The sequence below is a fragment of the Hyaena hyaena genome, unplaced genomic scaffold (genome assembly GCF_003009895.1).
Source record: "Hyaena hyaena isolate Hyena2069 unplaced genomic scaffold, ASM300989v1 scaffold_1768, whole genome shotgun sequence".
Lineage (NCBI taxonomy): Eukaryota > Metazoa > Chordata > Mammalia > Carnivora > Hyaenidae > Hyaena > Hyaena hyaena.
This window is the reverse complement of record NW_024082396.1, coordinates 30,714-58,044: the sequence shown is the minus strand read 5'-3', so window position 1 is coordinate 58,044 and position 27,331 is coordinate 30,714.

Sequence of the window (27,331 nt, the reverse complement as noted above, 5' to 3'; positions counted from 1 at the left end):
CACAAGCCAAAGGGTGAACACCTTTATAGGAACAATATCTCACCTAGATCCTCCCCTGAGATAACAGCTACACCAAGAATTCTAGTCCTAGGGAGCACCTTTGTAACGTTTTATACCCTCTCTTCCACCCATTGTAACTTTTCTCTTTCATTAGACTATGTGGATGGAAGTGAACAATGGAGCCTTAACCAAAGCCCACTTCCCACGTGCCAACCCTTTATTCTCTGGAGTGATGACCACTGTGTAAGCAGGTTCTTCTCCCTGTGGGAGGCAAAACAAAACACTTTTTGTCCCTGTCAGTCATTTATATATTCATACCTCACTGAGTGTTATGCACAATTACACGGCAGTCACATTGTAGGTAAAATTGTGGGTAAGCTAATCTAGTAATAAGTAATAAAGTATAGCCATACAATGAATCCTTTTATAAGTATTATATAATTATCCATACAATTATGTTGTATTAATGCTTCCAGTAGATAAGGAGAGAATCTAATCATTACTAAACAGTTTGTCCTGAAAGATTGCAGAGATACTCAGAATGCCTTTAGATGTGTATCTTTCAATATGAGGTATTATATTTGCCTAACATTTGCCTGGGCATGGGGTATTGGAGACAGTTTCATAATGGGGGATAACATATTTTGTGACCCTTCAAAATACTGGTGTCCCTGATGGTCAGGGCAGAATACCTACGTGGCAACAAGCATGGGCTTTAAAATCTGCCATACTAGGTCCTGCCTTAATGAAATCCATGGCAGGGTGGGGGTGGGGATGGGGGTGGGAAAGGAAGATCCTTCAACATTGCAAGGTTAAGATCCACAAAATATCTAGAATCATGACAACTTCAGCTACCTATAACCTGTGCTAATTGAAATCCAGGCTTCTTATTCCAGAGAGCCCTGCTCAGGGACGGAAGCATCACCCCTGCACCAAGGATGCTGCTCCAGCAGGACAGGTCTATGCTCTACCTGAAGGCCCAGACTCAGCATAAGGTTTCTGGTTCCTGAATCACTGTAGGGGCATCTGTCCAGTACTAGGTACTCTTTGGAATATTTGGGGATGTCCCATGTAGATTGGGGTTAGGTTGGCACCAGAATCTGAATCTGCTTCCATTTCAGAGTAAATAGGGTAATTCATCCAGTGTCCTCTCCTCCCTCTGTAGAAGGTATCTCCTTCATGGTACCCAGGTGTTACTCAGTCCAGGTTCTTCATACTGTGGTAAAGAACACTGAGCAAGTTTAGAGATGCAAATAGAGATAAACTGATTTTTTCCATGCACCTGGTCGTTAGAAAAACATAGGAGACTCAGGATCCCTACCATGTGGACATTTTCTGATTAGATCTAATGAGAAGGTACATTGTTGAATTCAGGACTGTAGAGAGAATGAGAGGAAGAGCTGGCAAAGTTGGGCCAGTTCCCTTCTCTGTGGTGTGGTGTGAGTTGTGGGATCATTTCTGATGGGCATCCATGGACCAAAGAGTTTTCATTAGCAGTAGAAATAGCATTTATTTTACATTCTTGTTAAGAATAAAGTTTTCTAATGTAATTGTCCCAGAGAATTCTAAGTGTTTTATGTTAAGTTGCTCTTCATTGTATTTTATTAAATAGAAAGGAAAGAGATGAAATAGGTTAAACTAATATGAGCTCAGTGTATTCAATTTCTTTGGGCAGGCTTACGACTGACAGAGTGGGAAGAACCCAGAGTAAGGGGATCAGAGCCAGCAGCCAGCTCCCTCCCTCGCCCAAGGCAGATCCACCCCCTTCTGAGACTGTGTCCAGGTCTACCTGGCTCTGAGATCTCCTGCCTTCCCAGGACAGATTAGAGGAGGTGAGATTCTGAGTGGTTGTACTTTCATCTCCCAGGGCGGTGCTCACAATTCCAAATAGCCAGAAGCAGATAAATGGGAGCAGAGGACTATATATTTTAGTCCCCTCATCTCTCTTTTTATCATTAAATCCTGTTTTTCATGACCCTTGATCCAGAATCCTGTTTTCCATTCCTGCAGATTTAGTAGTTCCTCAGGTAACAAAACATAAATATATGTATATTTTTTGGTATGATTATAACAATCTAGCTAATTAACATGCCCATCACCTCATATAGTTAAGTGTCTTGATTTATTTATTTATTTTTAAATGTTTATATTCTTTTTAGAGAGAGAGAAAGTGGAAGAGGGGAATAGAGAGAGGGAGATGCAGAACCTGAAGCAGGCTTCAGGTCCTGAGCTGTTAACACAGAGCCCAACTTGGGGCTCGAACCCATAAACTGTGAGATCCTGACCTGAGCCAAAGTCCAAAGCTTACCTGACTGAGCCACCCAGGTGCTCCAGGTTTTTTTTGTTGTTGTTGAGAACATCAAACATATACTCTCTTAGCAAATTTCAAGTAAAATAGACATATAATTATGTGTAGTTACTATGCTGTACTTTAGATCTCCAGAATTTCATGGATACCTGAAATTTTGTACAATTTGACCAACATCTCCCACTGGGCCCTCAGCCACCTCTTGGCCATCACAATTATACTCTGCTTTAGTAGTTCAACATTATTAGATTCCAGATACAATTGAGTTAATGCAATATTTGCCATTTTCTGTGGCTAATACTACTTAGCATAATATCCTTCATAATATACTACTTAGCATAATCCCCTTGTTATTCTAAATGGAAGGATGTCCTTTTTTTAAGGCTGAAGCATGTGTATATAGATATTATATATTATGTATTTATGATACATCATATCTTCTATTAGCTAACATAATTTATAATTATATATATATGAAATATATATATTACATTTTCCATACTCACTTGTAGAAAGCAGGGAAATGAGAGGGAGATGACATGTCCTATTTTCTAGCATGACTATATTTGAAGAAAGCAAACCTGGAAACAACAATGTGGAGGAATTAAAATATCATGTATTACCAATGAGGCTGTGCATAGTACAGGAAACTGGCATTCATTTATAAACTCAAACATTTCTCTACCCTATTAACAAATTTGTAAACACAGTAAAAACTCTCTGACTTTAAAATCTACCTTCGGGGCGCCTGGGTGGCTCAGTCGGTTAAGCATTGGACTTCGGCTCAGTTCATGATCTCACGGTTAGTGGGTTTGAGTCCTGATCGGGCTCTGTGCTGACCGCTAGCCCAGAGCCTGGAGCTTGTCTTCAGATTCTGTTTCTCCCTCTCTCTGATCCTCCCCTGCTCACACTGTCTCTATCTCTCTCTCAAAAAATAAAGAAAACAAAACAAAATCTACATTCCTTTCAGTATATTTCATTCATCCATATTTCACTCCGATAATAGTTTTAAAAATTTCAATACAAACATTTTTTAATCGATAGGGAGAAAGAAGAGGAGGCACATGGGTGGGGCCTCATATCACATCTTCATGGTTATTATAGGACACCTAGTGCCCAGCTGGCAGGGGATTATGAGGATTAAATCACATCATGCTTGTGAATTTTCCATAACTTCCTTGTGAACAAAAAGTTAGTGCTTAATAAGCACGGCAGTAACCCACATATACATGTTGTTATCCAAATAGAGGCCTACTCAGACTATAGAGCGTTCAGAGCCTTCTGTCTGTAAACTGTGAAGTGCGGTGAAGCATGTGGTCCTGCAGGATGGTGACGGTGGTCTTTGCTGGGAACCAACAGTAGACTCACCACAGAGGAAAGGAGGTGGCAAACTCCTCCCTGGGAACTCAGCAGGAGCTGTTTGTGTTGAGTCACATGGTGGCTGTGGGGGGCTCAGGCGTGCTGTGCTGCATCTCTCGTGGAGTGCCGCTAAACACGGGTGCGGGGGAGCGGCATCAGCACTAACAAGGAACCGGTGGAAGATGCCAAGTCACAGGCCCGATTCCAAACCTGCAGAATCACCATCTCTTCTCTGGGACCTGGACCACATGATTTATATGCAAGTTAAACTTGAACGCACAGAACTGCTGATCATCCTGGGTTTACAAGAAACATCCCATGGCGAGTTTCAAGAACCAGCATCACCTGGACCCTCTGCCGGAGTCTGTCTATTGGTCAGAGTGAGAGCATTGGTGCTGCTTTAATCATGAGCTCCAGGTGATTCTCAGGTGAGGCCAGGGAGAATCACTAGGAGCCGCAGACGTATTTGGGAGGCTGCGTCCGGCTTTCAGTTGAAGACACAGATACTCAGTTCAGTGTGGACTTGGAAGGGGCAGGTGAGTGCCGCCCCCGTTCTCTGGCCTGTGGCGGGGTGTGTGGGTGTCTGTGGGGAGGCGGGATATCTGAAACCCGGGATGAGAAACTCACAGGTAAGTGTCCATTCAAGAGCTCCTTTTTTTCTGAATCTTTCCTGTGATGAAGTCACGGAGAGGGCGTTTTCTGCATTTCAGGATTCTTCTGCCTCGGAGGTGATGAGAGCAGGTGAAGACGCTGTGCTGAGGCCTTGGAAGGCCGACAGGTGTGACTTCTCCCCGTTCTATCTCCCCATGAGCACTCGAGAGCAGGGAGAGGAAGACATGGCTGCTTCTCAGGTAATGTCCTGACTTGGCTCAGGGACTGTGTCCTCGTTTCTTACTGAAACGCTATGATTTTAGAACTTGCAGACCTTTACTTTTTTACCTCTGGTGCACGTGCCTGCCAGATTTGTTTTGTATCCCTTTCATGACAGTTAAATTCAGCTCCTTAGGACATTCCTGGGTTACATCTCTGGGCCTTCTCTCCATTCTCTCCCACCAGCTTTCCTGTACAGCATGGACTTCTACCATGAATCATGACCTGCAACTACTGAAAATATTACCTCTGGGTAGATGACTGTGGTGCTGTGTTGGTACCCAAGATTCACACTGGAGATGGTCTGGTTTCGGGACCCCAGGGAAGGGGTAGAATATATACTACTTAGGTCTTGTCTGGGTGTGGCCTGAGTCTAAGGAAACTAGTTAATGAACATGAACAAACAAACCAGATGACTGTTGGGCCCAAAATACATGAGTGTTCTGAAAAAGAGAGCCTTACTCTCTAGATTTCTTCAAAAAGAGACTATTTAAAATTTTTAATGTTTTATTTATTTCTAGGAGAGAGAGAGACAGCGGGAGCAGGGGAGGGTCAGAGAGAGAGGGAGACACAGAATCTGAAGCAGGCTACAGGCTCTGAGCTGGCAGTCAGCACAGAGCCCGACGCGGGGCTCGAACCCACGAACCGTGAGATCATGACCTAAGCGAAAGTCGGACGCTTAACCGACTAAGCCACCCAGGCGCCCCCCCAAAAAAGAGACTATTTAAAATATGTTAAAGATTATAGGATGTGAGGTGAATCTATGCTTGAATTTGCATGAAACTGCTGTATTTTCATGTTTGGAATTATAATTTGTGTTTGTTTTGTATCTTGCAAACTACATCACAGTAGCACTGAGTCCTTCTATGCAGCAGGCCACTGGTACCAATTTGTCTTGTTGCAGTTAATGATAACTTTCTTCACCTGGTTAAGGGTCTTTCTCCCAGATTCACCCAGAAAATGAAAGCTCGCTCCTTTGTTTACTAGAGATCTTGGTTTTTGCAAATACAAGTTTGTGTTAGTTCTTGATCTCTTAAGATTGCGTTTTCGGGGTGCCTGTGTGTCACAGTCGGTTAAGCATCTGACTTCGGCTCGGGTCATGATCTCATGGTTCGTGGGTTCGTGCCCCACTTGGGCTCTGTGCTAACAGCTAGCTCAGAGCCTGGAGCCTGTTTCAGATTCTGTATCTCCCTCTCTCTCTGACCGTCCCTTGCTTACATTGCCCCTCTCTCTCTCAGAAGTAAATAAAACATTTAAAAAATTTAATTCCATTTTTTTCTGCACAATGTCAGAGACTCTCTCTCATTTATCACTCTTATTTTCGGCAAAAGGCAACCAGTATCATTTAATTATGGTATGTCCAAGTGTCTTAAAATTTGAAAGAGTAGCTCAGCACAAATGACAAAGGACATCATTGCAAAAAGGAACTAACCAGGCATTTGTTGATGTAAAGAAGGAAGTATTCATGATGTTTTATCTTCAATTTAACCTTCCCTTTTATCTGAGCTTATCTGCGACCTCTGTAGATCAGTTATAATTCTAGGGCCTAAATGGCCTCGAATATTGTTGTACACATTTCAAAATCCAATATCTATTCTTTATTTTTGATTCAGTAGTACTTCAAATTAGAGTGAAGGAGGGGCGACTGGGTGGCTCAGTCAGTTAAGCATCTGTCATTGGCTCAGGTCATGATCTCATGGTTCCTGGGTTTGAACCCTGCATCGGGCTCTGTGCTGACAGCTCAGAGCCTGGAGTCTGCTTCAGATTCTGTATCTCCCTCTCTATCTGACTCTCCCCTCCTCATGCTCGCTATCCCTCTCTCTCTGTCTCCCAGAAATTAATAAAACATTTTTAAAAAGTTTAAACCAAAGTGAAGGAGTAGAACATTGAAAAGCCTTCCTAAGTGTTCTAAAGATGCCACCAGGAAACAGCATTTGGAGATACCATGTTCTGTATCCTTCTGTGATGTGCTGTTTCTCTGGAGCACAGAGCTGGATTTGAAACTGTAGATTAACCAGCAAGAATCATGTTTCTTTTTCTTATAAATAGGCCTTGCTGTCTCTATGTTTGACCTGGGCAAGATCTTTGGAAAAGGAAATTGCCCTGTGCACGGAGAGAAAGGAGATTGTAACCACACACCCAGGTAAGTGGGAATGAATGAAGCATATGACAGAGGTAAGGGCCAAAAGTGAAAAGAAAGACTTGATGTTAAAATGTGGCTTTGAAAACTCTGCTTCAATGGACTGATTGTAGAAGCCTAGGTTTATTTCTTCAGTGGTCACAGAGGGACATGAGCTGTCTCTCTCTTCTCATGCTCCTACATCCTCTAAAGAGTTACCTTCTATGCCAGTGTCTTCCATGGCATTCACAGTGAAACCCAACAGCCTCCCCATGGCCAGTGAGGGTCTGTATGATTTGACTGGTGCTCCATTGCTTTGAGGGGCCTGTGAAAATCTCTGACTTGGGAATTGGGTACTGCACATTCAGGTTTTCCAGGAGGGTTTTGGATGCTGGGTGATCCTTCCTGGGATTAGAGATGGTTTCTCTTCTTTTGCATCATCAGTAATCTTAAAAACGATGGCACAAATCTGAAAACCATCATTGTTGGCAATGATGGCACAAATACAGAGAAAAGACTAAGAAATAGAAAAGAAGGGTGGATTAGAGGGATACTTCATAGGTCAGTCATTTTCCTTATGTATTTGGTTAACTTTATTTAAAATAATGTTTATTCATTTTTGGAGACAGAAAAAGAGTGGGGGGGGGGCAGAGAAAGAGGGAGACACAAAATCTGAAGCAAGCTCCAGGCTCTGAACTGTCAGCAGAGAGCCCAGTGCAGGGCTGAAACCCACCAACTGTGAAATCTAGACCTGAGCAGAAGTCAGCTACTTAACCAATGAAGCCACCCAAGTGCCCTGTATTTGGTTAAAATTTTTGATAGTTTGTTTATTTTTGAGACAGAGATGGAGAATGAGTGCAGGAGAGGCAGAGAAAGAGGGAGACAGAGAATCTGAAACAGGCTCCAGGCTTTTAGCTGTCTGCACAGAACCCGATGCAGGGCTTGAACCCACAAACCGCGAGATCATGATCTGAGCCGATGTTGGACGCCCAACTGACTGAGCTACCCAGGTGCCCCTATATTTGGCTAATTTTGAATGTGGACTCTCAATGGACATCCCAGAAATAGAAGATGGGATGCTTTGGGTTACAAGGTGAAATGGATTCATTAAGTTGTACATCCTCTGCTCTCCTAGATCTGAGTCTGAGCCTCAAGACCGTGTCAACATCAACTTGGGCCACTCGGTAGGTAGAGCTGCCAGGAAACCTATTCTCTGAGGTGTTCTGAGAAGGGAAGATCAGGGACTGGCTGTGGAGGCATGGAGGGCAATTTCATGGCCTACCAGGTCATTTTTGACAGAATCTGAAGGGAAAATTCGGTTAGGCTCCATTTAGGCAGAGGGTTTCTTCCCAATGCAAATTCAGGGGCATCTGACCTCTGTGCCCACAATGTTGGCCCCAAATGATGCATCAGGAGTCAGAGTGGAGGTGGTGCCTTAGAAGGGCCGCTGGAGGTGGGAATGATGCACCTGGTTGAGCCAAGCTTCAAGGTTGGTGCTGTGGAGCCCTGGGGAGGTGAAAGAAGCACATGCCTGTAGGTTTTGGTCCTGAGGGGGCTGTCTGTGATACCAGTCCCCTGTGTGCATGTGCAGCACTCGGTGGAAACCTCTATCTGTGCAGGTGATGATGGTAGCCATTACCCAGAGTAAAGTCTGGGCAAGTGAGGGTATAGTTTCACTGGTGTCTTCAGCACCCGTGCAAAAGTGAGTGGTGAGGGGCAATGAAAGATGTCACACTGACTCTTCTGCCCACAATGCAAGTGGGCAGGAACGTCGAATAGGCCTTGTGAGAAAAGTGGTCAAATGGAAGGTGATACTGTGTGGTAGTAAATGATGAGCTGATGTACATTCGCAATTTCAATGGTGCATTTAACCATTTAATTGATCTATCGAGATGGTTAGGCATGCTCCACTTGTAGGAGGTAGTGGTAAGGTTTTGACAGAAAGGAGGTGGAAGCAGAGAAAGGAGAGTGTTGGAGATTGCATACACCTCAAGCATTTCCCATATGTTTGGAAGGCCTAGTTGACTGTAACTGTTCTTAAGTTCATTTTCTTCTGCTCCAGTGCAGCGACTGCTAATTCAGTCTGTTTCCTTACGAGGCTTCCTTGGCCTTAGAAACACCTAAGCTATGGCTTCCCTATTGAACTGTGGAAACCTAGTTGGTAGGATATTATGTTGTGTTTGTTTTAAATCTGTTTGCAAGGGAAATCTAAACATAGTCCAACCATGGTAAAAATGCACAGTCATGAGGCAGCAGTCTCGTCTCCCAGAACCACCCTGTTAAGTCACATGTGTACACATGAAAGATCACATTTCATGATGTGTGTGACAGCAGGATACAGGTATGTTCAACTAGGGAAGCATACAAACCAGTAAATGTATGAACATAGATGTCTTCTTAACAATTACCGTGGTGTATGATGTGTTTTTTTTTTTCTGTGTGTGTGAGGTCCATGTCTACTGGTGTGAAAATATCACCTTCAAGTAGCATTAAAAAAGCAATTTGATTGAGAATAAGTTTGTGACAATATTTACATAAACATTCAACCAAGCACAAGATATTTAGTACTTCCGTGTTAAAGAATTTTGAATGCAATTAAACATACACGCTGAATTTGCATAAGAGGGAGGATCCACCTCTACTTGAAAAATAGCGATTTCTGAAGATCAAACTATTGTTGGTTGGGAGAAATCAATGGTTTTTACTTTATTTAAATATTCTTATAAACAGAGTTTATAATTTTTATATTATAATTAATGAGATGCCTAATGTAGTTATTTTCTATCACTACCATAACCAATCATCATGTATTTAGGAGCTAATAAAAACACAATTGCTTGTTAGTAAGGGTGAATTTCAGTGGACTTGGCTTTACTTTCTGTTAAGGGTCTTGTATGGTTAAAAACGAGGGTCTCATGAAGCCTGTATTTTCTGGGTCACCATCCTCATTCTTAGATCCTCATGTATGCACACCCACTAATGTGCTGATTTAAGGCTTTTTTCCCCACGGGTATTGAGATAAGTGACCTATTATAGTAGAATAAGGTGTACAACTTAAGGATTTGATACAGGCATATATTGCAAAGTATTTACAATAAATCTAGTTAACATCCATCACCTTATAGTTAGGATTTTCTTAGGTGTGATGAGAAGTTTTAGGAGCCACTCCCTTTACCTCTTTCAAAAAGGAAGTACAGTATTGTTTGTTATAGCCAGCATATACTGTACACACACACATTATCTCTTCGTCTGACAGTGGACCCGAGTTACTTTCATGTCATGGCTTTTATGAATGTTGCATTTTGCTTAGTTTTCACACACTTGATATGTTTTCTGTTTTGTGCTTCTAATTAACTTCTAGCTTTGTCATTGTGGTTGGAAAAGATACCTGATGTTATTTTCTTTTTTTTTTTTTTAATTTCTTGCTTTTGAGAGAGAGAGAATGTAAGCAGGGAAGGGGCAGAAAGGGAGAGAGAGAATCTCAAGCAGCCTCTACACTAGATGGTGGACTCTAATGTGGGGCTCAAATCCAAGAACTGTGAGATGGTGATCTCAGCCAAAGTCAAGAGTTGGACACTTTTGAGTCATCCAGGCACCCTGCTTGATAGGATTTCAATCTTAAATTTACTAAGATAGATTTTTGTGAGCCAACATAGAATAGATACTGAGAATGTTCTATGTGCACACAAGAGTATTTTGCTGCAGGTGTTGGATGGAATGTTCTAAGACCACCTACTTAATGGAATTGAAGTTTGATATTTCCTTATCGATTTTTCTGCCTGGATAATCTATTCATTATGGGAAAGTGCACTATTGATGTCCCTTGCTACTGTACTCCTGGTCTTTTCCTCTCCTTGTCTGTTAATAGTTCCTTTATATTTAGGCGCTTTTATATGGAGTGGATAAATACCAAAGTTCTATCCTTTTGTTGAATTGACTATTTTCTATTTATTCTTTTTTTAGGGAAAGCTGGTTCTATTTCTTAAACTATGAAAGATTTCTATATATATTTAACAAACAAAATTAGTTTCAAAAATAATTGACTTCTACGTACTAAAATTTGACCACATCAACACAACAATCCATTGCACAAAGAGATTATTATGTTGCTCAGGGAGTAAGAAGCAATAAACAGAATTAAATGTCTTCTCAATGCAGACACTATATGAATATACAAATATATAGCTTTATTTTTTTAATGTTTTATTTATTTCTGAGGGAGAGAGGCAGGCACCGTGAGCAAGGGAGGGTCAGAGAAGGAGATACAGAATCCAAAGCAGGCTCTAGGCTCAGAGCTAGCTGTCAGCACAGAGCCCGACGCAGGGCTCCAACCCACGAAATGTGAGATCATGACCTGAAGTCGGATGCTTAACCAACTGAGCCACCCAGGCGCCCCAACAAATCTGCAGCTTTAATGTAACACAAACAAATCATAAGGACAGTGCTGGTTACCTTTCTCCAACATGAAAGGATTAATGTGTTCTATTTAGTGAATATGTATATAATGTATTGCCAGAATCCTGCTCCAGCCATTCCAGGGGTCCCTGAAGGATGGACTGTGCCAGCGAGAGAGTGATGCGAGGGTCCAGAGATTGTTTCCGGTCATCAGGCAGGCATCTCTGCTCAGTTTATTTATAAATAAATAAACTTTATTTATATGTGAAGGTACAGGGAACAAGTGGCATTTGCCTTAGTAGATGATGATTACAATGTTTCCAGCATAGCCTTGACAAAAACCTTTTACCAAGAAATGAACAGAATTGTATACATAAAGGTCAAACTTTTATGAGTAAGGGTCATTAATCTATTTATAACTCAAGGAAAATATCAAGAAAAACAGGATCTGCCAGAGATACAATGTCTACTCTCACAACCTTAAAAGAAGATATCTTTAGCATTAGCCACAGTGCCCATAGTTCCCACGTCATCCATGCCCAGGAATAGCGTGTTACTCTATATGGGCATATTATTTTATTGTTGAACTAAGGGCAGGATCTGATCTTTCAAAGTTATCAATTACTTAGTTCTAATCATGATTTCCAGGCTACTGAACATTAATGTCTCTCCATATCACAAGTCCTTAAGCAGATGAAATCATCATACCAGGGCCAGAACAAGGGGACAAGCCATTCCTAATCTCCAGTAACAAAGCACTCCAGGGTACAGTGCTCCAGCAGAAACCATAAGAAAAGGGGCAGCTAGTGGTTTCCACCCGATGATGGGACATCTTGCAAGCCTGCCTTAACCTCACAAGTATTCTCAGCTAGTGACTTCAGTATGGCTCCCAACAATGTATAAATCCTCAATTCACACGTACTGTGTCTAAAAAGTGTGAAAGAGGTAGACCATAAAGTTTTCCCATCTAAAGACGTACATTTCAGAAAGAACCTAACGGGAAGTAAATCCACTATCACAAGTATTGCAAAGGTGATCCATAAAAAGTTGATCATGTGCAATTAATATTAAATTAATATTAGAAATTTTAGAGTGGTGGTATGGTAATGTGCCTGAAAAGATAAATAATTTATTTGGGGTCTGAAAATATCAGAAAACAATGTAAATTCAATGACCTGTGAAAGGGGGGAAAATGCAATGTATTACATCAAGAAGTTAGCAAATGAAATACTGTGCAAAAGATTTATTAGCCTCTACAAGTTGGTTTTGATAAACTATTGGCTACTTGTTACAGTAGAGTACCAAGATTTTCATTGCAATAGTTTTTTCTCACACTCATCAAAACCTCAAAGCAAAAGGTCTTTCTCGAAGTGGCATTCAGGGTTCTTTTTTTTCCTCCAACCCTCAAACCACAGGAATAGGTTTTTTAGTATCAACTAGCCAGTTAGGGGACTCCTAAGATACAGATGTTCATAAACATTACACAAACAACATTCAGGTACCTGCACAAACACCACCAACATGAATGGAAAAATGTGTTGGTTTTAAGTGTTAAACACTTTAGGAGTGACACGAACACACTATCGGTTTCCTTCCCAAACAAAAATGGGGGGAACCTTATTGGCTTTCTGCCCAACACCATGTAACTAAAAATGCTGCATGAGGTCACCCCTGTATTTTATAAGGATGTTCACTGTGTCTTCTTACAGTCTTTAGTTTAAAGTCTATTTTGTCTGATGTAAGCATGGCTACCCCCACATTCTTTTGTTTTCCATTGGCGTGGAAGATCCTTTTCCACACCTGCACTTTCAGCCTGAGTGTGTTCCCACAGCTGAAGTGAGTCTCCTGAAGGCAGCACATATTGTTAGTTTGTGAACCTCTTTCCTTTCAGCCAATATATCTTTTGGCTGGAGCATTTAGTCCCTTTATATTTAAAGGAATTATTGAGACACTTATGGATTGAGTTACTCTTGTCATTCTTTTCAATGTTTTTAGCTGTTTTAGAGTTATTGGCCCCTTTCTTACTCATTTGCTCTTTATCTTTTTGTTGGTTTTCTAGAGTGGTGTACTTTGATTCCTTTCTCTTTTGTGTATCTCCTACAGACTTGGGCTTTGTGGTTACTAGGCTTGTCTCCTTTAAGTTGCTAACGCCTTCATTTTGCATACTAAACTCTTTGAGACCTGAGGTAATTCTTAAAAAATCTGAATGTACAATCCCATGCCTTTTTAGGGAAGAGTTAGCTATTCTATTTCTCATATCTGTGAAGACTTCATTTCAACCACATCAACTGATATTCTCTACTTCTATTGCTGTTATGAAGTTGTCTCGGTATGTGACTGGACTGCCACCTCTTGTGCCTTAAAAGGCAGCAAGTAAACCATTTTATCTGTAACATTCAGAAACTCTTTTTCATGTTAATAAATGGACAAGAATTTTCTTGGATGTTCTGAACACCTAGTTCATCATAACTTACATCATAACGTTATAAGCATAGACAACATTTCCATTTAGATTCTTTTATAGACTGTACATCATTCTGTCCTTCATCTTCCACGGAAAATCAGGTATACAGGCATCCCACTGAAGGAGGAAGGGCATCGGATATCTTTGATGCATAAAGATCAGCCACATACTTTCACACACCCACGGGAAATAAATGAATTTCCTGAAGTGATTTGAGAGCAGAAAGACATTAATACTTACTAGTCAACATCTTAAAGAGGGCCAAGGTAAAACAAGCACACATTGAAATTAATGACTCCTGTTTAAAAATCCATCCCTTGTATATTTTGAGGCATACCAGCAGATATATTAACTAGGTGTTCAACTTTGTTTTATCCCATAAAGTTAAGTATTTTTATTGAGAAAAATGTCTGAATAGCATGACCAATGTACTACTTTCTACTCTGATTTCTGTGACATTTATGGACAGTTGATCAGGTAAATACAATCTAAATATTTATATCTTTCAAGTTACCTTCCTCTCTGTATGCTGATGTTTTCTAAAGTGTATATTTAAAAATGTCTTTTCTTATTCATACATTATCCTCAAGTGTGCATTTGGGGATATTGAGTCATGACTGAGTTCCAGTTAGAGACACGGCCACACTCTGGACATTTTACTGTTTCACTCCTGTGTCATACCTGTGATCATGATGAAGTTGTGAGTTCCAGCCAAGGGTTTTCCACATTCATTACATTTGGAACGTTTCTTAACAGGAACTGTGATCCTGAGTAAGGCGTGAACAGTCTGAAATGTTTTACCACATTATTTTAAAGTTTTCTCTGTAGTATGAGCTCTGTGATGTGGAATGATGCTTGAGTTCTGATTAAAGGGCTTGCCAAATTCTATTTATAAAATCATCTCCAGTATATATTCTCTGATGAGGAATCAGGGTTTAGCATTGCTTTCAGGTCTGGCACATTCCCAAATGTTTATCATTCTTCTCCAATATGAATTACCGGATGTGGAATAAGAGTTGAGGAGTCCTTACAAATTCTGTCATTGTCTTAACATTTAGAAGATTTGCTCCAGTATGAATTCTGTGTTAATAAGGAAAGGTTGAACAGTGATGAAAGCTTGTCTCACATTCTTTGTATTGGTAAGGTTCATCTCCAGCATGAGTTCTGTGATGTTCAGTCAGGGTTGAGAGGTGCCTAAAGTCCTTGCCACGTTTTTTACATTAGTAAGGGTTCTCTCCAGTATGGATTCTGTTATGTTGATTAAGGACTGAGGATCGGTTAAAGGCCTTGCCACATTCATTACATTGGTAAGGTTTCTCTCCAATATGGATTCTGTGATGTCGAGTAAGGATTGAGGATCGGTTAAAGGTTTGGCCACATTCTCTACATTGGTAAGGTCTCTCTCCAGTATGGATTCTGCGATGTTGCTTAAGGACTGAGGATCGGTTAAAGGCTTTGCCACATTCTTTACATTGGTAAGGTTTCTCTCCAGTATGGATTCTGTGATGCTGATTAAGAAGTGAGCAGCAGGTAAAGGCCTTGCCACATTCTTTACATTGGTAAGGTTTCTCTCCAGTATGGATTCTGTGATGTTCAGTAAGGTGTGAGCGGTGGGTAAAGGCCTTGCCACATTCGTTACATTGGTAAGTTTTCTCTTCAGTACAAATTTTGTGATGTCTGTTAAGGTCTGAGGATCGGTTAAAGGCCTTGCCACATTCTTTACATTGGTAAGGATTCTCTCCAGTATGAGTTACCTCATGTTGTGTAAGGGCTGAGCACAACTTGAAGATCTTGCCACATTCTTCATATTTGTAAGGTTTCTGTACAGTATGCTTTTGCTGGTGGTCAAGGGCTTTGACACCTTCATTACCTATACACCTTTTCTCTCCAGTACTAATTGTCTTATGCATATTTAGTTTTGATGAATGACTAAACATGTTCCCTGTTTTATTACCTCTGTCATGGATTTCTCCCTCATGAACCCTCTGATGATCACCAACATTGGAGGACTGGTTAAGAATTCTCCCACATTCATTATATTTGTAAGGATTCTCTCCTGTAGGGATACTCTTGTGTGTAATAAAGTTGGTGCTTTGATGAGAGACTTCCCCATATTTATTACATTCATAATTGTTCTCTGGAAAAGGAGTCCCCAGATGTCTTTGATGGCCTTCATTCTCCCCATCCTTGTTGCAGTCTGTCATTACATGTCCATTCTCAAGGGAACTATGTTTATAGCCACTCGTTGACACGTTTTGGAAAGAAGCTTCTAGGCATGGCAGGAATGTCTGGGTGCCATGTGAAAATATAGCTGAAAGAGATTAAATAATAGAAAGTAAAATCATTCCAGGTACTACTCCTAGGTGAATGTACTGACAACTTCTAATAAATAACCTTAAAATCAATCAGCAAACATCAGGAAGATAGCTGAGAAGTAATCACCAGGACTTCACTCTTCCATGGATACATATAAACTTGCACACAGGAACTGACCACATAGCTTAATAGACAATACCGTAACATATCTTTCTGTAGCACAAATCAATTTCTTATGTCTGAGAAGAATCAAAAAGCACCCTATGGACTCAAAATTACCAGAAGAAAGGAAATTCAAACCTAAAACAGAAATGGAAAATAGAGGCTTTGGCAAAAATAGGAAAAATTAACAATGGGAAAAGTTGATGTTCAGAGCATACTCCCAAAATTATCAGACCTATATCTAGTCAAGTCAGAATGGTAGAGAAGATTATAATCAGGAGTGAAGAAGTGAAGGCAGACACAGTATAAGTGAAACCATTGAAATAAAAAAGCCATGGTCGATAATTATATGGCAAGAAGTAGATACCAAAGAATGGTTATGAATTTCCAAAATGGTGAAACCTACCCGAACTCCATCATGAAGAAATCTATCTATCCATCTATCTTGGATCTTTAACACAGCATAAATCTTTTGGGTAACTGGGAAATGAAAGGTGCATTTTGGCACTCTGTTGAAGTTCATTTAGGGAGTAGAGCAAGAGACCAGGCATGTACCTCATCGGCATTTTGACACCCTCCCTTACCGCCTTGAGAATTATACCAGTATACTCTGGTCAGAAAGCAGCTCGTGCCCACGATTTTGGAAGAAAAATAATTCTCTTCTCCACATTCCCAAGAAATGATTTATGAAACAATTGTGCCTCTGATTTGAAAGAACTAGAAATACGTAAATTTCCTCGGATTTGGAGTGTCACAAGGGGAAGTTGGTGCAGCAACATGTGGTAAGAGGGCTTCATTACTTACAAAGGGTGGTCTGCCTTGCACATTTGTTGCCTGCAGGCCTGCCATGGCAGAATCATTGGTTGCCAGGACAAGAGGCAATACTGGGGCCCAAGCCTCCATAGATTGGGGAGGGGCTCATTTGGGATGAGGTAGGCTGTGGGCAAGAGGCATCTCAGTTTCTAGGGAAGAAATTGCTAGTGGATCTTGGTCTCCTCATGGTGGTTCTATGTGGCTTTGGGCACATTTTAAATGCAACAATACTGGGCAGGATATTTTTGAAAACCTGTCAACAATTGCAATATAATGAGTATGAACTAAGGGGAGAATCCTGGTTATTGCTATATTGGAATAAATAGTATTTTCTAAGGTAACAATTCCATACTTCCTTTCAAATTTTTAATAGATACCACACTCCTATGAATCAGAATCTTAAAATGATAGAAAAGTCTACCTATCATGATTATAAAATTATTATCCATAGAATTATCCATGTATCCACCTATTCCTACTCTCCCAAAATAAAAAGCTTTCTTAAGTACTCTCTCAGAGTGGTTTTTATATATATATACAATTATAAATGTAGATAATTTTCCTTCTTCCTCATATTTGGGCATTATTCCATTTCATTGGTTTTCTACCAAAGGATTTGGGTTATCTCAATCTTCATTTTTTACATAGGTATGGTGAATACTTGTAGGTCCTTGCTTTGCGAGTTTGCAAGTATTCTGTAGGCTAAATTTGAGGTGGAAATTTCTGGTGAAGAGAAGAAAAAGCACACAGAATTCTGCTAGATAGTACTAAATTGCTTTCCACAGGTATTAAAGTGAGCTCACCCCCAATACTAAAATTGCCTGTTTCTCCACAGGGTCACCCAAAGATGATTGGCACTCTTTCTTTGCCAGTCTTGTAAGGTGCAGAGTCTGAGTTCAGTATTTCTGGCTTGAGTCTGCTTTATAGGCCAGCAGTTGTGTCTCCCTCAAATTCCCCTCAGCTAGGGCACCCTTCAAACAATCACTTGGCAACGAATATGTGTGGAAATGTAAACTGGAGAACTGGGAACCCAAATTCTGCAATGTGAAACACACAAAACTGTCCTTGACCTGATGAAGCACCTGGGTGGCTCAGTAGGTGAAGCATAAGACTCTTGATTTTGGCACTGGTCATTCTCTCATGGTTTGTGAGATCCATTCCCTTCTGGTGCTTTGGGCTGACCATACAGGGCCTGGTTGGAGTTCTCTCCTCTCTCAAAATAAATACACATTAAAAACAACAAGAGGGGCACCTAGGTGGCTCTGTTGGTAGTGCATCTGACTTAGGCTCAGGTCATGATTTCGTGGTTTGCAAGTTCAAGCCTTGCACCAGCTCTGTTCTGACAGCTCAGAGCTTGGAGACTACTTCAGATTCTCTGTCTCCCTCTCCCTCTCCCTTCTCTGCCTCCTAAAAAAGAAAAAAATTAAAAAAAAATTTTTTAAACGACAACAAAAATTGTACTTAAAATCTAGAAGTTCTGTCCCAACCATAGCACTGCTAGGAATTTACCCAAGGGATATAGAAATGCTGAGGCATAGAAGCACATGCACCCCAATGTTCATAGCAGCATCTCAACAATAGCTAAAACATGGAAAGAGCCTAAGTGTCCATCAACAGATGAATGGATCAAGAAGATGTGGTTTATCTATACTATGGAATACTCCATGGCAATGAGAAAGAATGAAATCTGGCCACGTGTAGCAACATGGGTGGAACTACAGGGTGCTATGCTGAGTGAAATAAGTCAGGCAGAGAAGGACAAATATCATATGTTTGCAGGTATACGAGGATTAAGAGGAACTTAACAGAGGACCATGGGGGAGAAGAAGGGGGGAAATGGTGGGGGAAAGGGGGAGAGACAAACCACGAGAGACCCCTGAATGCTGACAAAAACTGAGGACTGATGGATATGTGGGGGGAGTGGGGGATGGGAACGGGGCACTTGTGGGGATGAGCACTGGATGTTATATGGAAACCAACTTGACAATAAACTATTTGTTAAAAAAAAAAAAAAAAAAGTTCTGTCCCAAGGGCAGTGCCTCCAAATGTAGAAAACAGCTTTAGGTTAATCTGTGTCGAAGTAGTAATCTGGAAATTTAACAATATGCCATAGATTCCATGCACATGCTAGACTGAAGATTTTTTAGCCCTTAAAAAAGACCAGAAAGTTTTGAGAAAATTCATAAGAAAAGTTTTGGAATAATCTTTGGAATAACCTGAGAATTAAAAGAAAATCTTGAATTTTAAGCTTTTGACCAGGTTTCCACCAAGGGTAAGTGCAAGATTAAGAGAAGCATAACAGCTTTCATTGTAATGGAGATGAGGGTCTGCTCTAGAGAAAGTCAGACATTAGACAAAATACTTTTGAACATCTTAATGGATTTACATGTACTAAACTTGTTTAAAAAGCAGGGGTACCTGGGTGGCTCAGTTGTTGAGCATCTGACTTGATTTCAGCTCAGGTTATGATCTCATGTTTGTGGGTTCGAGCCCCCCATCGGTCTCTGTGCTGGCCGTGCTGCACCTGCTTGGGATTCTCTCTCTTCCTCCCTCTTTGCCCCTCCCTGTTGGTGCTCACTGGCTACCTCTCTCTCTCCCTCCCTCTCTCTCTCCCTCCCTCCCTCTCTCTTAAAATAAACATTGAGAAATAAATGTCCTGTACCAGATGAAGCCACTGGATAATTCATAGAAACAATGAGGGAGTGCTTCAGATCTCTTTATACATACATTTCTAAGGAGTAAACAGAAGGGAGATTATGGAAACACACTATGTAACACCAGCGTTACCAGGTTATCCAAGCCAAAGGAAGACACTACAAGTAGAGAAGAGAACACAGTGCCACCTACTGGGAATATTTATGAAACTACATAATACAAATCAAACTGAATCGAAAGCACATTTTACCATTTTACAACAAAATCAAGTGCAAATTCTTCCTGGAATTCAAGGGTGTTTCAACATATGGAAAATTATACATTTGAGACTGCCCACATTAACATAATGAAGATGAAATCTGGTGTGATCAAACTAATAGATACAGAATAGGGAGTGAGCATATTGCACACCATTTTATAATTAAAAACACTCAAGAAAGTAGGAAACCACCCCAACCTAATAAAGGCCATGTATGTATGAAAAGCAGAAATCTCACATATTCAATAGTAAAAGACTAAAAGAAGACTAAAAGCTTCTCTTATGTCCTCAGAAACAAGGTAATGAAGCAACTTGACCACTCTCATTAAACAGAGTACTGGACATTCTTGACGGAACAATTAAGAAAATTAAAAAGACCAAGAATCCAAACTAGAGGAGGAAAAGTATTATTCTCTCTGTTAATAGTTGACATGCTCTGGGGTGCCTGGGTGGCTCAGTCGGTTGAGTGTTCGGCTTTGGCTTAGGTCATGATATCCCACTTGTGACTTCGAGCCCAGCATCGGGTTCTGTGANTCCACCGTAAGGCAAGAGAGCTAACATTTCTGTCACTCTTTTCAGTATTAGCTGTGGGCCACATCCAGGAGGATGGCATCGAATATCCTAGGCATTTCTGGGTGAGGTCACTCTCATGGGCTGAGGGAAATTCTCTGAAGAAGGAAGTAGCTCTAAGCTGTTAAAACTTCTGCTTGCAGCATCTGGGGGATGGATGCACTATGCCTACAAATTAGATTTGGACAGGATAGCAAACTGTTAGTTTCTATTAAAAACTGTTTCAGGACTAGCCTAATCCTGATATTATTTTCCACACTGAGTAAACACAAATGCAAAATCAAGTATTCATAGAAAAGTGAAATAATTTACTTGAGTGGAGGCAATCAGCAAACTGCCTCTCTAGTGGTGAATGAAGACCATTTTATAAGATTAAATGTCTTCTTTAAACCCACATTCAGGGGTGCCTGGGTGGCTCAGTCGGTTGAGTGTTCGGCTTTGGCTTAGGTCATGATATCCCACTTGTGACTTCGAGCCCAGCATCGGGTTCTGTGATATTAGCAGGGAGCCGCTTCACATACTTTGTCTTCCTCTGTCTCTGCCCTTCCCCAGGTCATGTGTGCATGCTCTCTCGCTCTCTCGCTCTCTCTTAAAGATAAACATGTAAAAATTTGTTTGAAAAGAAAACAAAAATAGATGACATGCTCTATAGAAACCTAGAGAATCCTTTATTTTTGTATCATAACTTATATTGTTTATGTCCATAAGTTATTTTAACTTTTTTTTTTCTCTTTAGAGACGGGGTGTGCACGACCCAGGGAGAGAAAGAAAAAAATCTTAAGCAGGCTCCATATTAGCTAGGAGCCCGAGGCAGGGCTCAGGATTCAATCCCACAACCCTGGGGTCACGACCTAAGCTGAAATCAAGAGTCAGATCCTCAACCTACTGAGCTACTCAGGTGTCCCACAGCTATAGGCTCTTTACCTACAACCTTGTTTAATATACAGTGGGTTAAGGTTGGTGCAATGATAATACTTCATTCATTACAGATCACTGTTAACACATGAGAAAGCATTGGGTTTCACTAATGAAAATAATCAACTAAATGTAGTCTCTACAAGCCACTGCAAGGTTACTGCATGGTTCTTGTTTAAAATACAGATTTACAGACCTTAAACAGCTAGTCTTGTTCATGTGATACATATTCTGAGAGTTGTGGCTCCGTGGCTTTACTTTTCACATTCTGAATATGTGTTGTTTAAACTGTTTATGTCCTCAGTAAGGTTTCTGTCCATTAAGTTTCATTTGGGGGGGATCAAAAGTGATACCTATTTCAACTGCATATGGGTCAGAATCCTTAACCCTGTATGTTGAAGGCTCTACTCTCAGTGATCCAAGGGTTTTAACCTTGGATCATTATCATTCTCCATAATAAAAATCCGATTTAGATTAACGTCTGAAAAGTGGTATATGCTTAGTGCTTTTCACTGTTAATTCTCAGATGTTTACTTGGATTCCTTTTTTATTACATACATTGCAATTTTTTACATATTTAACGTTTCTATGGTCGATGAACCTCTTTTTACGTGAAAGTAACATTTATTTTTTAATTTCTTAAAAGTGTTTTATTTCTGAGAAAGAGAGACCGTGTAAGCAGGGGAGGGCCAGAGAGAGAGGGAGACACAGAATCTGAAGCAGGCTCCAGGCTCTGAGCTGTCAGCACAGACCCCAACGCAGGTCTCAATCCTACGAACTGTGAGATCATGACCTGAGCCGAAGTTGGACACTTAACCGACTGAACCACCAAGGCCACCTGAAAGTAATATTGAAAAGAAAGTATTTTCCCTATTTGTGACATTTCTAGGGTTTCCATCCAGGATACACAGTCTGATGTGTTGAGGTTGAGTTCTGTGTAAAGACTTTGCAACAGTCTTTACATTTGTAAGTTTTCTCTCCAGTATGCCCTCAGTCATGTTTAATCAGGGCGTTATTACGGTGAAAGGCATTCCTGAGTTGTGTACATTGGTTGGATTTCTCCTAAGTATGTATAGTCTGATGTCAAAGATGGTGTAAAGAATGCTTAAAGGATTCAAAAAATTATTCACCTTTGTAATATTTCTTCCCATTAAATATTCTCTGATGTTCAGAAAGGTTGGAGTGCTGGGGAAAAGGTTTTGCCACATTCTTGTCATTTTTAAAGATTCTCCCCCGTAGGTAGTCTCTGCTTTTGAGTGAGTTTGGAAGTCTGGTTAAAACTTTGCCACATTCACTACATTTGTAAATCTTTAGGAAGGACACAATGGCATATAAAGACATATAAGCTTTGATAAAAGACTGTGACATTTCTTTCTTTTAATATGGTATCTGAAAACTGAGTTCATTGAAGTTTCTTAGGATTTGACCCTTGTGAATATTTCTTTCTGGAATCATTGCTTTCATAGGTTCTGTCTCAAGTATAAACACCTTGGTAGTTATTGAAGATCAAGCCCTCACAAAAGGCCTTCCTAAGTGCATTCCACATAAGACATTGCTCCAAATTATGTATTTATGTGATAATTATTGAACAGTAATGGTTGGATAAAGACTGTCCTGAGCATATCAAAATTAGGTTCTTTGGAACAAGGAGGGATTATTTGGTGGTAGAAACCCTCAGGAAAGGACTTCCCAAATTGATTACATTTAGACATTTTTTTAAAGTGTATGTATTTTGAGCAAGAAAGCACAAGCCAAGGAGAGGGGCAGAGTGAATCATAAGCAGGTTCCAAGCAGTCATTATGTAGCCACATGCAGGGATTGTTTCCACAAACCCTGAGATCATGATCTGAGCCAAAATCAAGAGTTGGATACTCAACTGAATGAGGCACCCAGGTGTCCTTCAACTTTTCTTCTTCATATTCCCCAAAATGAAATTTAGCTAAACTCAGAAACAGAAGAAAATGCTAAAGAAAAAAATCAGAAACAAATAAAATAGTTGGGACACCTGGGTAGCTCACTCAGTTAAGGATCCAACTCCTGATTCAGGCTCAGGTCATGATCCCAGGGTTGTGGGATCAAGCCTCTGGTAGGACTTCACTCTGAGTGAGGAGTCTGTCTTACATTCTGTCTCTCTCACTCTGTCCCTTGCCCCAGTTTGCATGTTCTCTCTCAAAAAAAAAAAAATTAAAAAAGCTAAAATCTTAAACAATAGAAATAAAATAGAGACCAGAATAAACCATAGCATTGAAAGGGATGCCTAAGTTTTTCAAAACAAACCAAACTGGAAATGCTTTAACTACATTAATGAAGAAAAAAGGAGATAGGACTCGAACACCAAATGGACAAATGGAACAGAGACAACATAACAGATAACCACAAAAATACATAGTTTGATAACATGACTATGAACAATTATATACTAACAAGTTAGACAAAATAGAAAATAATCTAATTTTTTTTAAATGCACAGGTTACCAGATTGAAATGTGAATCTTGAACTCAAGAAATAACAAATCTTCTTAGACCAATCACAAAAATAAAAGTTGAATATGCAATAAAAAAATCTCCTGGCATAGGAAAGCCCACAATCGCTTGCCTTCATTGGTCAATTCTAACAAACATTAAAAACAAACAGGGGGAAAAAACCAATCTTAATCAAAATCTTACAAACAGAAATGAAGGAATGCATTCAAAATAATCCTAGGAGGCCAGCTTACTCTGGTACAAAAGCAGGATAAATATAGAAGAATAAAAATATCTAGTTTGTCCATTTGAAGTGTTGCTACTCTGGCTTTCTTTTGACTTTCATCTGCATGATCAACGTTTCTCTGTCACCCTCACTTTCCATCTGTAAGTATCTTAAGGTCTACATTGAGTCTGTTGTAGGCAACATATAGATAGTCCTGGGGCTTATTTTTGTTGTTTTTGTTTGTTTTATTCCACTCAGAGACCCTAAGAATTTTGATTGAAGTGTATAGTACATTTTCATTGAAAGTATTTATTGATAGATACATATTTATTGCTATTTTATTATGTAGTGTCATCATTTCTAGATTTTCTGTGATCCTTTTTCTGTGTCACTTTTAGTGTCTTCTTTACACTCCAAAATTCCCCTTTAACATTTCTTGCAGGGCTGGTTCAGTGGTGAGGAATTCCTTTAGATTTTGCTTGTCTGGAAAATTCTTTCTACTTCCCTTCTGGATGATAGCCTTCCTGGACAGAGTATTCTTGGCTGCATATTTTCCCCAGGCAGCACGTGGAATATATCATCCCTCCCTTCTGGCTTCCCAGGTTTCTTTTGAAAAATCACCAGCTAACCTTGTCAGCTAACCTGATAAGTGAAGGATGTCTTCCTGCTTTGAATATTTCTTTCTCACCATATTTTGTAAATTTAATTCTAATAGATCCTGGTGTTGGCTTGCTTTTGTTGGTTTTAATGAGAGTTCTCTGTGTCTCCTGGATTTTAGTGTCTGTTTCCTTAGCCAGGCTAGGGAAGTTTTTGGCGATTATTCCTTGAAGTAATTTTTTCTACCCCCTTTTCTCTCTCTCCTTCTCCTATGACCCTTATAATACTAATCCAAGATTTACAAGTGCTCTAGGTGATTCTGATGAAGGCTAAATTTGAGCCTCTGCAGTAACTAAGTCATAGATCATCCTTGAGTTCTCCACAGATAAGTCACTCTTACAAACCCTCTGTGATCATGCTCCTGTTCTCTCTCTCACAGAACCATACACAACACATTTACTTTATTCAGAAGTGAAACGGACTCTAACACAATCTGTGTTGGGTTCCTCTTCTATTTATCCCTTCTCTCAATTCTTAAAAGCTTCCTTGAGCTTCCTAGGATCGAGAATGTTTATATTCTTGAATGAAAGCAATCAAGATTAAAGTGAATTGGAACTTATCTAAATATTTTATGAAGTAAATAATGAAAGGTATACAAGACATAAATGTTATATATTATAAAGGAAAGGAATATAGCATCCTCAGTATAAATCTCTACTTGATGGCTTTTACCGTAAGACCATAAATAACTACGGATATGAGCAGCTCTTCATCGGCTGTCCATTTGCATGTAGAATAAATGCCTGTGCACTAAGTTTCAGGATACTCTAAATTTTAAGGGCTAATTTCAGGTAAAAGTGTGATGGCCTTTTTTCTGATGTTGTGAAACAGTTCAGAGAACAAGAGCCTTTTGCAAATACCTTATGTGTCCACTGGCACTACTATTTCTAATTAGACTAGCCTTTATATCACATTTCTGGTCAAAGACTTGAAGGGAGTAGTCCCTTGGGGAAGAGGGCCTTCCTGAATGAAAAAGGAAAGATTTCAAAGTGAATTCTCTAAGTCCTGTCAGAATTACACTGCCTCCTCTCCTGCATGGAACACGGTTTGATGCCTGCTGGTGGGGCAGGTACACTGGGCCATGAGTAACACGTATGAGCAAAATGATGGGCGCAGAAAATACCAGAGGGAAGAAATGGAAAAATCCGAGGACACTCTAGGGTGTCTGAGCTATTTTATGAGACATGTGCATCAACCTACTTACTGCATACAGAGCACAAAATACACGTTCTCTTTTATTTTTTAAGGGTTTCGGAAAACTTTTCATTTTAATCACTCTCAGCTCAGCATAACAAGTACACTCTCCTTAATTGTCATCACCTGTTTGATCCAACCCCCCCCACCTCCCTTGTAACCATCAATTTGTTGTCTATACTTGAATCTCTTTCCTGCTTTGTCTCTTCCCTGTTGCTCGTTTGTTTTGTTTCCTAAATTCTACAGGAGGGCAGTCATGGTATTTGTCTTTCTCTGACTTATTTCACTTACCATTATACTCTCTAGCTCCATCCAGATCTTTGCAAATGGTAAGATTTCATTCTTTTCTATGACTAATATTCCATTGTATACACCATGTCTTCTTTATCTATTTTTCTCCTCATGGACACTTGGGCTTCTTGGCCATTTTAAATTATGCTGTTATAGTAATGTTGAAGTATTGTTTTTGTATTCGTTGGGTAAGTACCCAGTAATGGAATTGCTGGGTTGTAGGGGAGTTCTATTTTTAAAATTTTCTTTGTTAATTCTGAGAGAGTGAGACTGAGTGCAACAGGGGAGGGGCAGAGATAAAGAGGGAGACAGAATCCAAAGCAGGCTCCAGGGTCTAAGCTGTCAGCACAGAGCCTCACATGGGGCACCAACCTATCAACCGTGAGATCATGACCTGAGGCAAATTCAGACACCTAACTGATTGAGGCATCCAGGCTCAGAAAAGTTGTATTTGAAAAAATTTTTTAAAGTAATCTTTACGCCCAATGTAGGCCTTTAACTTAGAACCTAGAGTTCAAGAATCATGTACTCTGCTGCCTGAGCTAGCCAGGTACCCCTCTGTTTACATTTTCTTTTCTGTAAGTACACATCAACATTTCATGGTATGGTTTACAACAGAATAACAAGTACTAATGAATGAATTATCTTTCAGTCGAGCCAATGTGAAAGGTGAATACAACTTATAAAAATCCTCTTTCCACTCAGGTCATGATGGGGGAGGAAAATAACATAGGCTGTAAAACAACAGAGACATGTAATCTAAAAACTGAGTGGCCTATTTGAGGCAGACCTACTCACTGCTGATGACTGGTGGTCTGCTTCCCAATGAATCTGTGTCTTGCAAACAGTTGAGAGCCCAGGGCTAGATTCACCGTGAGGCTGCACGGAAGGGACAGAAGTCCCTGCTCTCTGTGAGCCAAGATGCCTGGGAGGTCATCAACCATAGGGATCAGAGGTGTGGGGGGCTGTATACCTGGGGTACCAGTGCTTTGTGGAACCACACCACACGCCTTACTGGCTCTGACTACTAGTGTGCAGAAGCTGCCTTCATCTTCAACATCTACTGTCATGTGTAGATGTTAAAGCAATGGCTATAATGTTTAAATCCTCCAATTTCCCCTCTCCAGCTACTGCCGCATATGTGGGCCTGGGAAAGGACAGTTATCTATTGTATCTAAGAGTAACTGGTCCTCAGGAAACCAGGGAATTCATGAAAACATGAGGAAAGCATCTGACCTCCCACAATCCCAGAAAACTACATTTCCCAAGTCCCCAGGTCTGTCACATTTGTTCAT